This window comes from Dermacentor variabilis, chromosome 7 (genome assembly GCF_050947875.1).
Source record: "Dermacentor variabilis isolate Ectoservices chromosome 7, ASM5094787v1, whole genome shotgun sequence".
NCBI lineage: Eukaryota > Metazoa > Arthropoda > Arachnida > Ixodida > Ixodidae > Dermacentor > Dermacentor variabilis.
Window position 1 is genome coordinate 117,565,643 of NC_134574.1, and position 12,841 is coordinate 117,578,483.

General features: G+C 46.9%; 1 protein-coding gene across 1 annotated transcript in view; it reads left to right on the forward strand.

Moving 5' to 3' along the window:
- Positions 1 to 1,414: 1,414 nt before the first annotated feature.
- The window catches only part of Polr2B (RNA polymerase II subunit RpII140), a 179,240-nt gene continuing 167,813 nt past the window's right edge, over positions 1,415 to 12,841 (forward strand). The window contains exon 1 of the mRNA XM_075699122.1: positions 1,415 to 1,425. The gene's annotated coding sequence lies outside the window, so the exon portion shown is untranslated. The remainder of the gene's footprint in view (positions 1,426 to 12,841) is intronic.

The following is a 12,841-nucleotide window of genomic DNA, read 5'->3' on the forward strand; positions in this document are numbered from 1 at the left end:
TCCCATATGCATAGCTCCCAAGGCTTTCTTCTCTTCTTCCGGCGTTACTTGTAAGATTTCAAATTCCTCTAGACTATTCTCTCTTCCTTTATCGTCGCGGGTGCTACTACTGCTGTATAAATCTCCATAGAACTCCTCAGTCACTTGAACTATCTCATTCATATTAGTAATGATATTGCCGGCTTTGTCTTTTAATGCATACACTTGATTCTTGCTAATTCCTAGTTTCTTCTTCAGTGCTTTTAGGCTTCTTAAGTTCCTCAGAGCATGTTCGATTCTATCCATATTATACTTCTTTATGTCACCTGTGTTACGTTTGTTGATGATCTTGGAAAGTTCTGCCAGTTCTATTCTACCTGTAGGGTTAGAGGATTTCTTACATTGGCGCTTCTTGATCAGATATTTCGTCTCCTGCGATAGCTTGGTTGTATCTTGTATAACGGAGTTACCGCCAACACACCCGCCCTGGTTGCTCAGTGGCTATGATATTGGGCTGCTGAGCACGAGTTTGCGGGTTCGAATCCCGGCCGCAGCGGCCACATTTCGATGGGGCCGAAATGTGAAAACATCCGTGTACTTAGATTTAGGTGCACGTTAAAGAACCCCAGGTGGTCAAAATTTCTGGAGTCCTCCACTACGGCGTGCCTCATAATCAGAAAGTGGTTTTGGCACGTAAAACCCGATAATTGTTTTTTCCACCAACTTCTATGGCACATTCCTTTATGGTGCCCTTAAGATTTTCTTTCATGGCTTCAACATTAAGGCCCTCCTCCTGACTTAAAGCCGAATACCTGCTCTGTAGCATGATCTAGATTTCCTCTATTTTCCCTCTCACCGCTAACTCATCGATCGGCTTCTTATGTGCCAGTTTCTTCCGTTCCGTCCTCATGTATAGGCTAATTCGAATTCTTACCATTCTATAGTCCCCTGCAGCACAGCTTTCCGAGCATGTCCACATCTTGTATGATGCCAGGTTTAGCGCAGAGTAGAAGTCTATTTCATTTCTAGTCTCGCCATTCGGGCTCCTCCACGTCTACTTTCGGATTTCCCGCTTTCGGAAGAAGGTATTCATTATCCGCATAATATTCTGTTCTGCAAAGTCTGCTAATAACTCTCCCCTGCTATTCCTATAGCCTATGCAATATTCTTTGACTCACTTGTAACCAGTCACCTTCTTGCCTACCCTGGCACTGAAGTCGCCCATCATACGGAACATACAGAACATAACATCTTACAGAACATGACACGCACTATATCAGATAATATTTAAGTGCATACATTGTTTAGCATTTTGCTCTGACTATTTTTCAGCGGCTTACGACCCTTACTAAGTTCATATTGAAGATTGAAGCACACCTAAGACGCGGACTCAAAGTAGGTCGACAGGACAATGCTTGATTCTCCACTGGCTTATTGTTTGACATTGTAACATTTATAAAGGTGTTACAGTATTTTTGCGTTTGCGCAGCACGGCCACATGAAGTATTCATAATAGGAGCGCCATGCCTTGAGACCCCTCAAAATTCTATCACAATTGTTGCCTATCGATACGCATACTTTCGATCATGAAGCGTAATCGTTGTCTGGCTGGCGCAAAGCCGAAAGAAGACAAGCGTATGAAGCACCCGCTTAAATCGCGTGCTCTGCTATCGCTGCAGGCAAGTTGGCCACCAGTATCAACGGTGCCCCTATCTCTAGATAGGAAGACGAGGCTTTGCAGTCGACAAGTCATATCTACAGGAAGGCGAACGACCATGTCACACCTCCTAATTCCACGCAGAACCTCAGTGCATTTATCGATTACCTTCCCACCTTCGTAAGTACGCCAACTCTGGCCGAAACATTGAATGTGCACTGGCCCTACCCATTGCGGGCCCATTAGCCCTCAGACGGTAATCTCCAATCTGCAACTGATGGAAGCTCGGCATGGTTCCTGTTCCTTAATAGCCGTAGGACATCCACTCCCGCAAAACAAGTGACAAAGCAGTGACGAAGGCGCAGCGGCACATTGACATCCAGAGGAAGGCTCAAAGCCAGGGAAATGCCGTCTAAAAAAGACCTGACGACGCAACCTACGAGCAGCGCGCAGCGCGACGCGGTCGTTATCCGGCGCAACGAATAATTGCTATGTAAGACCACGAATCACCGATGGTGATGTGCTCTTCGACGGCCCCATAGTCAAAGCTCTAGAAGACAGAGTCGCCGAAAAATCCATGCTCAGCGGATTCTTTAATCCAAAAAACCATTCTTAACTATGGAATAGAGTACAGAGACCCATATTATCTCACTGTAAAGATATCTTAAAGAAACTAATGGCGTGACATTTCCTTTCGGCAGCTGCATATGGTTTTAGGAAACGTCTGTGCTTAGTGTAAAGCAAGTTAGAATAGATTACACAAGAAACGCCGTTGATACAGGATAATTTTATCCAGCAGTAAACAGATGTAGACGGGGATGACTACTGAGGAGCGTTGCAGGAAAAGTACACAACCATGCTCCAGTTAACTGGTTAGGAACATTGCACGCATTTATTCCAATTAAAGGAGTCAACAGTGACGCTCGGATGGTAGCGCAAATGTGCTTTGCTTAGGCCAACTACGACATCATTCCACCTTGCAGCCTGTGTCCCTCAGTACATAATCATTCTATGATACCCCTGCCGAACGCTAGAGACTCACAATGTTTTTGTAGGTGTAACACATTATACGTGGTATCACTTATAGATATTATTGTTATCTATAAATATTTACCTGTTATGCGTCCAAGTTTATATTTGGTGGCATTGTAGAAATGGCGACCGCAAAAGCCGGCAGCCTGTGCGCCCAAGCTGAATCCTATAACGTGTATATCCTTTGCTTCCAACTTGCCAGCAGATGTCGCAACCATGTCTTGAAGTACCATTGAAAGCAAGACACCGGGCATGGGGCTGTTTGAAGCCGCGGCGGCGTAATCAGGCATACGTGCTCCATTTAGCCATGTAACAATTATGACGTTGCAGTCAAGCTAAGAAAGAAAAAAATAGTGATTCCGTAAACAACAAATGAAAAACACTAAAACTTACGCTACTTGTCCACAAAGACAATAATAAGAAAACTATAAAAGGCCGTGTAGTTTGAGTGACACTGCATATCGCATGCTGAAGCATAGCGCATATACTAACAGAAACATTCGGAGCTGTTTGATTCTCTTCTCTCATGCTATCCTTCTATTACGACAACTTTCTTACCTACATCGAACTTGACACAGTTATTCAATAAGTCGCAGTATCGCCCGCAAGGTGAATGATCGATTGCGATATCAAATTAATGGACTTCTGTACGAAGTAAGGATGTCAGCTTTTTTTTTTGCTCTGTAACCTTGTAAACGTAAGCATACCAACGAATGTGTACAGGATGGTGTCGCGCACGCACAAGCAGACATGAACATATCTCACCCATCGCCAGCTCACGCTCGCAAGCTTTCTCTCGGACATAGAGCATACGTTGTTGGCGACAAACTTATCGCCCTTGGACTCTATATGTAACGGTGACGGCGACGCCGACGCCAGAATTTCCCCTGAGTATCCATATAATTGATATCGAAATAAAAGGAAAGGTTATGGTTCTTCGTGAATAATGACGTCATATATTCAAGGGGAATGAGGAGGAGGTGGAAAACACGTTTATTTTTCAATGAAACAATATGCGAGTGCGAACCCGCGTTCTACTCTAGAAGAGAGGCTTTCTCATTCCAGGAACTCTCTGGCTTTCGCTGCCTCCTTCGCCATGGCGACGAGGCGTCGGTGTTGTTTCAGGTCCTCGGGCACGAGCTTGGCATGCCATGTTTTGATGAGGTGATGATTACACTCTTTTGATGAGGGTGAACCGTTTTTGTCTAGATGTCATGGGCACTCAGAGATCACGTGCGCCAAGGTGCCCGGTATGCCGCACATTAGGCATATTATTCCTTGTAGCATCCTACAATCCTTGTTGTGTTTATGCACGAGAACTTTTTCATTATTTTTAAAAATATACTTGTATAAATATTTTAATGTTCCACTTCAAAAGCGGGTGCTCTAGCTAAACAAATGTGTCGACGATGGGAGCGATTCGTTTATGAAAATGTCCCTTATTCTAGCAAACTATAGAGACAGAGAGATGCTGCACATAGATAGGGCGCACTTACAATTTATGAAACCGAAGCCAATACAACAGCACTTTCAATGGCCTAATAACGGAAGAGCGTTACCAACACTTATATATACGTTGGGAGCTCGGTTTAGCGGAGGCAAGGAATACAGGTTTTGCCAGCTTGAGAATTGAATGTCGAATGGCTTTATTCAAACGTAAAAACAGGTTTTCCTAGGAATCTACGCACTGCCTTCTTGTCGATGAGCTCTGGAACTTTGTAATAGCAGCTGTCTTCTGAGGGTCGGGGCGGACTCCATATTTGCTGATGATGAGGCCTAGGAACAAAAACTCATCGTAAGTGAAGCGGCGCTTTTCCGGCTTGAGAATGAGCCCTGATGGCTCGATGGCCTCTAGAACTGTCGCAAGCCTCCTAAGGCGATCATTGAAATTTCCTGCAAAGGTGCTGACTTCATCAAAATAAACAAGACAGGTCGGCTACTTCAATCCTGCTAACACCCTGTTCATCACGCACTGGAACGTTGCAGGCGCCGAGCCAAGTCCAAATGGCATGGCCTTGAACTCACAGAGGCAGTCTGGCGTGATGAAGGCGATGTTCTCGCGATCTCTCTCGTCGACATATATTTTCCAATAGCCAGACTTGAGATCAATTGATGAGAAGTCTTTAGCGTTGCAGAGCTAATCCAATGCCTCGTCTATCCCTAGGAGAGGGTATACCTCCTTCTTCATTTATTTACTTTATTTATTTATTTATTTATTTATTTATTTATTCAATACTGCAGGCCCAAATAAGGTGATAATGCACGCAGAAACGTACGGTTCCGTTCTTTTTTCTTCACCAAGACAACAGGAGGGGCCGACGGGCTTTTCGACGGCTAGAATGATGGCGTCACGCAGCTTTTCGCGAACTTGTCTTATAGCTTCACGTTCTCGTGTCATACCTCAGTAAGGGCTCTGGTGGAGTGGTCGAGCGCGTTCTTCGATTAGTATGCGATGAGTTGCAACTGGTATTTGTCGAATCCTCGATGACATCGAAAAGCAGTCTTGGTATCGTCGGAGAAGACTTTTGAGCTGTTGCTGTTTACTCAGTCGGGTAGATGTGGCAGGATCCGAAAGGACAAACGCATTGCTGGTTTCTAGAATTTCCTCGATGCTTGCGATCGTTGTGCCCTTGTTGATCTGCCTGAACTCCTGGCCGAAGTTTGTGACCCCCACTTTCCCTTGTCCTTCGTGAAGTTGAGCTTTCCCTCTTGCGACGCAAATTTCACGGTCGAGCAGTAGACCTCGGTAGCCCTCGATGAAGCCTTCTAGGTCTGTGGGTGTTTCGGTGCCGATGGAAATAACAATACTGGAGCGAGACGGAATACTGACTAGATCTTCGACCACATTCAAGGCAGGGTGACTAGAAACACTCTCCGGCAGTATCGCTTGACCTTCGGATAGCGTTATTGACTTCCACTTCAAGTCAATGATTGCAACGCGTTGGTTCAGGGAGTACATGCCGAGAATTATGTCTCGCGAGCACTGTTTTAGGACTATAAACGTCGCAGGGTAGGCTCTGTCATGAACCGTAATTCTTGCCGTGAAGCTTTCAGTTGGAGTTGTGAAGTGTCCTCCAGCTGGGGGGTCCAAATTAGAGGGCCATACCATTCAGCCTTGACTCGATTTAACTTGGCGGCGAATAAACCACTGATGAAGGAGTAGCCGGCACCACTGTCCAGAAGCGCGGAGACTTCGTTGTTGTCGAGAAGCACGTCGAGGTATGTGGTTCTTTGTCGTGCATGGCAGTTGGTTCTTGAAGTCGGATCACGGTGGCGTCGTGCTGAGGTGTGGCTGGAGCGTCGCGTCGTCACCTCTTCTTTTCTCAGCGTATTCTTTTCTTCTGGGCTTCGTCCGGATGGGAGCGTCTTGTGGGTATGTAGTCGAAATAGTCGTGACGGCGCCTTCATCGGCGGTGGTGGATCTTTGTCAGTTCGCCATACAGCAACCGCACCTCCATCGCTTCCTGCTTTTATTTTTCCGGATATGTGCTGACGGACCGGCCCCGGCTTGGGCCAGTGTATGGTCGGCGCTGCAGCGACAGGTAGCGTCCTGGTGATGGCGAACGGGATGGTCGTCGTGGGCTCCACTGAGTGGCGGCGAAGTAGCCGGCAAGAGGATGTCGCCGTCCCCCTGCGGTGGGCGCGGCGCATTCACGGTGAACCCTCGCAGACCCAAATCGCGGTATGGGCACTGGGAGTCGACGTGTCTGGTTTACCCACGTTGATAACAGAGCGAGAGAGGTGCAGCGGTGGCGTAGAGGTAGAACACCCGCCTCGCGTGCAAGAGGTCCGTGGTTCGAATCCCGGTGCCGGCAATTTTCCACCGGATTAAAAAAAAATCCGCGTGTTGATAAAAATTGCACAAACAGGCCTGGAGTGTGGCCTGATCCCGGTGACCAGAACCGGTAACGCACTCCCTCACCAGAGCAGGATTGGCCACCCTGGTGCAGTACTTGGCCACAACCTCCTATGAACACAACAATCAAATCCCGGCCCTCAGTCCCCAGCAGCTGCGAAGCAACTGACCACGCCGGCGGTCAGACCTGCGACGCAGCAGAGGCTGCTAAGAATCACTGGCTCCGGACAGGCCGCCATTGGAATATGAACCTGGCAACGTTTACCGCTAGAACGTTATCTAGTGAGGCGAGTCTAGCAGTGCTATTGCAGGAATTAGAGAGCAGTAAATGGGATATAATAGGGCTCAGTGAAGTTAGGAGGCAAAAAGAAGCATATACAGTGCTAAATAGCGGGCACGTCCTGTGCTACCGGGGCTTAGCGGATAGAAGAGAACTAGGAGTCCGATTCCTGGTTATTAAGAATGTAGCTGGTAACATACAGGAATTCTATAGCATTAACGAGAGGGTGGCAGGTCTTGTTGGGAAACATAATAAGGGGTACAAAATGATGATTGTACAGCTCTACGCCCCTTCATCCAGTCATGATGACCAGGAAGTCGAAAGCTTCTATGAAGACGTGGAATCGGCGGTGGGTAGAGTGAAAACTAAATACACTATACTAATGGGCGACTTTAATGCCAAGGTAGGCAAGAAGCAGGCTGGAGACAAGGCAGTGGGGGAATATGACATAGGCAATAGGAATAGCAGGGGAGAGTTATTGGTAGAGTTTGCGGAACAGAATAATATGAGGATAATGAATACGTTCTTCCGCAAGCGGGATAGCCGAAAGTGGACGTGGAGGAGCCCGAACGGCGAGACTAGAAATGAAATAGACGTCGTACTCTGCGCTAACCCTGGCATCATACAAGATGTGGACGTGCTCGGCAAGGTGCGCTGCAGTGACCACAGGATGGTAAGAACTCGAATTAGGTTAGACCTGAGGAGGGAACGGAAGAAACTGGTACATAAGAAGCCGATCAATGAGTTAGCGGTAAGAGGCAAAATAGAGGAATTCCAGATCAAGCTACAGAACAGGTATTCAGCGTTAACTCAGGAAGAGGACCTTAGTGTTGAAGCAATGAATGACAATCTTGTGGGCATCATTAAGGAGTGTGCAATGGAAGTCGGTGGTAACTCCGTTAGGCAGGATTCCAGCAAACTATCCCAGGAGACGAAAGATCTGATCAAGAAACGCCAATGTATGAAAGCATCTAACCCTACAGCTAGAATAGAACTGGCCGAACTTTCGAAGTTAATCAACAAGCGTAAGACAGATGACATAAGGAAGTATAATATGGATGGAATTGAACATGCTCTCAGGAATGGAGGAAGCCTAAAAACAGTGAAGAACAAGCTAGGAATTGGCAAGAATCATATGTATGCGTTAAGAGACAATGCCGGCAATATCATTACTAATATGGATGAGATAGTTGAAGTGGCTGAGGAGTTCTATAGAGATTTATACAGTTCCAGTGGCACCCACGACGATAATGGAAGAGAAAGTAGTCTAGAGGAATTCGAAATCCCGAAGGTAACGCCGGAAGAAGTAAAGAAAGCCTTAGGAGATATGCAAAGGGGCAAGGCAGCTGGGGAGGATCAGGTAACAGCAGATTTGTTGAAGGATGGTGGACAGATTGTTCTAGAGAAACTGGCCACCCTGCATACGCAATGCCTCATGACCTCAAGCGTACCAGAATCTTGGAAGAACGCTAACATAATCCTAATCCATAAGAAAGGGGACGCCAAATACTTGAAAAATTATACACCGATCAGCTTACTGTCTGTTGCCTACAAAGTATTTACTAAGGTAATTGCAAATAGAATCAGGAAAACCTTAGACTTCTGTCAACCGAAGGACAAGGCAGGATTCCGTAAAGGCTACTCAACAATAGACCATATTCACACTATCAATCAAGTGATAGAGAAATGTGCAGAATATAACCAACCCTTATATATAGCTTTCATTGATTACGAGAAAGCGTTTTATTCAGTCGAAACCTCAGCAGTCATGGAGGCATTACGGAATCAGGGTGTAGATGAGCCATATGTAAAAATACTGGAAGATATCTATAGTGGCTCCACAGCCACCGTAGTCCTCCATAAAGCAAGCAACAAAATCCCAATAAAGAAAGGCGTCAGGCAGGGAGATACGATATCTCCAATGCTATTCACAGCGTGTTTACAGGAGGTATTCAGAGACCTGGATTGGGAAGAATTGGGGATAAAAGTTAATGGAGAATACCTTAGTAACTTGCGATTCGCTGATGATATTGCCTTGCTTAGTAACTCAGGCGACCAATTGCAATGCATGCTCACTGACCTGGAGAGGCAAAGCAGAAGAGTGGGTCTAAAAATTAATATGCAGAAAACTAAAGTAATGCTTAACAGTCTCGGGAGAGAACAGCAATTTACAATGGGCAGCGAGGCACTGGAAGTCGTAAGGGAATACATCTACTTAGGGCAGGTAGTGACGGCGGATCCGGATCATGAGACGGAAATAATCAGAAGAATAAGAATGGGCTGGAGTGAGTTTGGCAGGCATTCCCAAATCATGAACAGCAGGTTGCCGTTATCCCTCAAGAGAAAAGTATATAATAGCTGTGTCTTACCAGTACTCAGCTACGGGGCAGAAACCTGGAGGCTTACGAAAAGGGTTCTACTCAAATTGAGGACGACACAACGAGCTATGGAAAGAAGAATGATAGGTGTAACGTTAAGGGATAAGAAAAGAGCAGATTGGGTGAGGGAACAAACGCGCGTTAATGACATCTTAGTTGAAATCAAGAAACAGAAATGGGCATGGGCAGGACATGTAATGAGGTGGGAAGATAACCGATGGTCATTAAGGGTTACGGACTGGATCCCAAGGGAAGGGAAGCGTAGCAGGGGGCAGCAGAAAGTTAGGTGGACGGATGAGGTGAAGAAGTTTGCAGGGACGGCATGGCCACAATAAGTGCATGACCGGGGTTGTTGGAGAAGTATGGGAGAGGCCTTTGCCCTGCAGTGGGCGTAACCAGGCTGCTGCTGCTGCTGCTGCTGCTGCTGATAATGATGATGATGATGATGATGATGATGATGATGATAACAGAGCGAGCGGTGGTCGCGGGCGCATCAAATGCATGTCTTCTCCGGGTAGCTTCGCTGGTCAACGGCTGGGCGTGCTCGCAGCGGCGGCCGCGGCAGCGGTGAGCAATGAAATTGTGACGTCACGGGGCCCTGGCGCGATCGCTGAAGGAGATTTTGACGGTGAGCGACGACGACGTAGCTCGTTGCTTCACGCTGGGCTGGCGGCGATGCCCGAAATTCTGGTTCTTCTGGTGACCGCTGAAGTTCTTCTTTAACTATGTCAGCCATCAAGGCAACCTGGGTCTGCTACCTTGAGTACAACTTCTGCAGCTCTTCCTGTATGACCGCTCTGAGCGTCTCGCGTATGTCACCGGTGCGTACCACTTGAGCTTCGGCGGAGTTTCTTGTCTGCGCCGGCCGGTTATATTGCCTGGTACGAAATTCGAGCGTCTTCTCGATCGTTGTGGCCTCCAAAACAAAATGAGCGACAGACTTGGGCGGGTTGCATATCAATCCGGCGAAGAGTTGTCTCCTTTCACAACCTGCATCAAGAACCGAACTTTCTTTTCTTCAGGCAAGTCGGGGTTGACGTGGCGGAAGAGGCGGGTGAAGCGAGTCAATTCCTCTTCAAATATCGCTATTTGCTCGTTTGGCAGCTGTATACGGGTTCCCAGTCGAGTTCTGGCTCGTTCTTGGCGCACGACACTCGTAAACGTCCGCAGGATGTCGCTACGGAAAAGGTCCAATATTGTGAGGGTTTACTCCCGGTTCTCAAACCACGTTCTGGCGGCGTCTTCTAAGGCGACGTATACATGTCGCAACTTGTCGTAGTCGCCGTTTTTTAAACTTGCGAGTCGTTCATAGGTCTCCAGCCATATTTCTGGGTGTTAAGCAGTTGATCCACAAGAGGTTAGTGGCCATCTGGGTTTTTTGAGAACCATGGGCGACGGTGGGGTTTCCACTGTGATTGTAGACATGACCACGACCTTCGTTGTCTCAGGTAGCAGTCCGTGTTCTGGGGGCCGGTGTTCTAGCCTGCGGCTTGCGTGATGGCCCGGGACGGCGTTGGTGTTTTCTTCGCGGTCCGACTTTGATCACGGCTAGTCGAGGGCATCCGGTTGACGACCGTTAAGCACCTCCAGCAGATGTCACATAGTACTGATGGTGAAGAAAGCAGCAACACACTCGGCGATCGTCGGAAATCTGATCTGTCAGTCTAGAGCATCGGCTTTTGTACAAGAGTCATCGAAGCCTCCAAAGTAATCGCTGGTGGCTGCATGTCTTCCAGAAAGATTTACACAATTCGCGTCACACATGCAATCAGATCACACAAGCTTCGGTGGCATCAGACAGAATATAGAACTATCGATAACATTCGAGAAACTTCCAATACATACGGGCGCGTCCTGCGGGGAGCAATAACAATTGTTAGACGTTGAAAAGCGGTCACCCGGGAAGGTAATATACACGTGTCATTATTACATTGACTTTTTTCTCCACACATTCGCCAGTGAACTGGTAAAAATAGTTTGCGAGAGCTATCAAATACAGCATTTCCTGGGTCAGTGGCAAAACCACGTGCTCTCTTCATGTAATGCAATTGAAGGTTTAGCATATGGAATGTTAGTCTGGATGTCTGAGAAGACAGTACGTTTCATGCATAAAGAAACCGTGTACACAGTATGCGTAGGGCATTAGTACCATGTAGCGGTATAAGGCATGATGTGGTAATAAATAATGGTACAGTGAACCTATATTCGGAATAACATTGTAGTAAGAACCCACGAGAGTCAGACTTATTAAGTAAAATCCCAGCTAAGTCGCGCTGAAAACGAAGTAAGCAGCAGAAAAAAAAAGGAGGCGCGACTTCGTACCTACGCAACGTATACCACCGAATTAAAGAGATTGCCACCGCCTATGGAGTCAGTTTGCGTTTTCATCAGCAAACAAGGTGGCTGGCGTTCGCCTAGTAGTCCCCCAAAACGGCGAAGCCGTAGATTGCAGAGGTCACAACAGTAATTTGAAGCACACTACTTGCTGTTTCATCTCTTCAATAACGTGTGTATGCACATGGTGCTGCTACCTTCGGCCTTGCCTACAATGGACAGAGCGGCAAGTGATTTAAAACCAGATTAAGGCAGCACCCGAAACCTCTTGCAAGGGTCATGACACGCACGTGTAAAAGTTCTCCGATTATACTAGTAAGTGCGAGCAGAGGCTACAATATACTTATACCCACGAAGAAACTGGGCTCTCAGCGCCCCCATTTTGACCCGAAATTTCAAATTGAATCGCAGCTTCTCAACTATTTCCACCGAGAGCAAGCGCCATATTGGCAAGGATGTGTGATGCCAGCAACTGAGGCGCCACCTCTGTGTCGTTTGCTTTGAAATAGTTGGAGATCACATCGGATCTCTTTCTCCGCACCTTACAGCACTCGGTGGCGTACCAATGGCGTCATCACTGAATTGTGCCCACAATTCTTTGACTTGTATGGTAAAAAGCAGTAGGAAACCACAGAGATGCGACTGGAAGCACAAGCAAAAACTGAATGACGCAAAGCGTTCCGGACGTATTTTAAGCTACTCCAATCACTTACGGGGTTTCCAGTCCACAAAACGTAGGCGAGGGAGCCGTTTCAAGGTTTTTCAATAAATTTCGTGAGCACTGAGTGTGGCCACACTGCCTTGCGGTTGAACGGCGACATTGACAAATACGAATGTTCTACTGCACCGAACGTACTCAAATTAGACAGCTTGCTGTGGGGTGCGTATGGTTCGCAATGCAATGCATCATTTAAACTGGAAAACTTAACGTCATGGCCGCTTTAAGCAACAGGCCATTGTACATATGGCGGTGCACTATCGGCAGTGGGGATGTGTGCCTTTAATGGATAAGACTGGCATGGCGGATCGACATCGGAAAAAGAAGGCGTGAAACTCTGACAGCCTATGCCATGAAAATCGAAAATTTCATCTGCGTCAACCAGTTATCCAGAGCCCTCGTTGAAAAAAAAGGCATTTTACCAGAAATCTACGTGCATATTGATACAGTGCATAATATGCCTTATTTTATAAATTTCCTTTCTTCTCGTAAAGGAAAGTGCCTCTTTATGGAAGATATAAAATGAGACTTTACTTACCTTTTGCATCAATGCCGCCCTCATTTCGTCCATCCACTCTATTTTACCATCGACGTTAAATCCATGTAT